The sequence below is a fragment of the Octopus bimaculoides genome, chromosome 25 (genome assembly GCF_001194135.2).
Source record: "Octopus bimaculoides isolate UCB-OBI-ISO-001 chromosome 25, ASM119413v2, whole genome shotgun sequence".
Lineage (NCBI taxonomy): Eukaryota > Metazoa > Mollusca > Cephalopoda > Octopoda > Octopodidae > Octopus > Octopus bimaculoides.
Window position 1 is genome coordinate 29,290,447 of NC_069005.1, and position 2,062 is coordinate 29,292,508.

Consider the following 2,062-nt stretch of genomic DNA (forward strand, 5'->3'; position numbering starts at 1 on the left):
TATATATATATATATATATATATATTAACAGATTGAGATGAAAAATCTGAGGCTGTAAAAGTTTTCAGTCAGAACATTTATAAAGAGAAGGTCTTACAGCTGTTTCCAGGATATTTTATATATCCCTTCATTAGAGACGGTGTGAGAAAATGTTTAAGTAACAGTTGTGTGTGTGTGTGTGTGTGTGCCAATTATTGTTGGGTCCTCCAGTACCAATTATCGTTGTGCCCTTGGGGACAGTATCAGAAGGCATCAAGGGGAATATAAAGGAGATTGGAATAGAGTGCCCAGGGAAACTGTTACAAAAGGTTTGCCTCCTCGGTTGAAAAGAACAGATAGCAATGGTACCATAAGCTGCAGACAGCAAGCCTGCTATGCATGCAAAACTCCAGGAGTTCCAACAAAACCTGAGTTCAAAAAAAGTAAAAATAAAGATAATGGTAATAATAGAAAACAAAAATATATTATAAAAAAATAACATTTCTGATTTCTTACTTTGTGGCTCATCAAAGGGAATATTCTTCTTTTTTCTCGGACGAATCAATTGCCAGTTTGGAATTACATGCGGTGGACTCTGCGGCTCCAGAGATTGCGTACGACTCTGTGAGATCCAGACAGGATGTGGATGGAAATATGACAATCCTATCTGGCGAAGTTTTTCACTTGCTGTAGCCTACAAAGGATGAATCTATATAATAATCTGCTAGTTCATGAGTGAGTGAGTGAGTGAGAGGTGGAGTAGAAATGAGAGAGAGAGAGAGAGAGGGGCTGGGGGAGAAATGTGAGTAGAGAAGAAAGAAGAGAAAAGTATAATAATACACTAAGGCGAAATGCATCACGTGGTTAGTTAAGAGAGGGGCGAAGAGTGACAGAAAAAGATGGTGAGAGAAAAGAGGGAGAGAGAAGTGTTAATGCTGTGCTGTAGGGTAGGGAGAGAACGGTGAAGAGAAAGAGGGAAATGTTAAAGACATGAAAAGGGGAATTACATGGTTAAGAAGTTTGTTGAAGGGGTAGAGAGAAAGAGAGAAATGTAAAGTGCTTAGCAGGGGGACATTTTAAAATCAGATAATATATTATTGTGGCCGGACAGACAGACAAACAGATTTCGAAAGTATACTCAGAAGTATGCTAGCAAGAGTATGCTAGCAAGAGATGCTTGCTTCATTTTTTTACAGTTTTAGATGGACGAACAGACAGACAAATAGACAGATAGACAGACAGACAGAAAAATAGATACCCTATTTATATGGAAGTATTCAAACACATATATATAAACAATACAAAAACCGTCATATTTAAAAAGAAAAAGAACAATAAAGGGAAAAAAAGCTTGTAACCTTACCATTTCTGCAAATGAAGAAGCTTTTAAAGGTGCTGGTGGTGTCCAATGTGTAGCAAATACCATTATTCCACTGTTTTCATTATTTTTCACATCAATCTGATTGAACCTTTCTCCTGGAAAATGATGGGAAATCCCAAGAACAGGTCGTTTTCTACAGTTTATTCATATAAAAAAGCTATAGAACGTCAAAACTAAAATACCTGGTGGTAGTTAGTTTCGTCCTTGTAGATTTGTCATCATTGTCACCGTCATTGTCATCAACATTGTCGTCGTTATCATTTAATGTCCATTTTTCCATGCTTGCATGAAATTGGATGAAATTTCTGGAGGTACCTTTTTTCCGTCTTTTACAGCTGGATGCTCTTCCTATCACCCACTCTCACTTGTTTCCAAGTAAAGTAGTATTTTCCCTTGGCTGAACATGCTTTACGCAAAAGACTGAAAGCGAAGGACCCCATTTGCATGGTGGTGGCACTTGCCCACAGCTATCATGTGATGTCGTGGGAAGGAGACAATAACTCAAACACATATATTTGTCTTAGAAAGGGCATCCAGCCATAAAAACCATACCAGAACAGACCTCACTGATGCTGGTGTCACATAAAAGGGACAATTGGGGGAATATGGGGCAACATGTTTTCTAAGTTTATTTAAATATTTGATTCAACAGTTAAATTTTTTGTTTCAGCAAAAGAGACCATTGGAATGAATACCAAACAT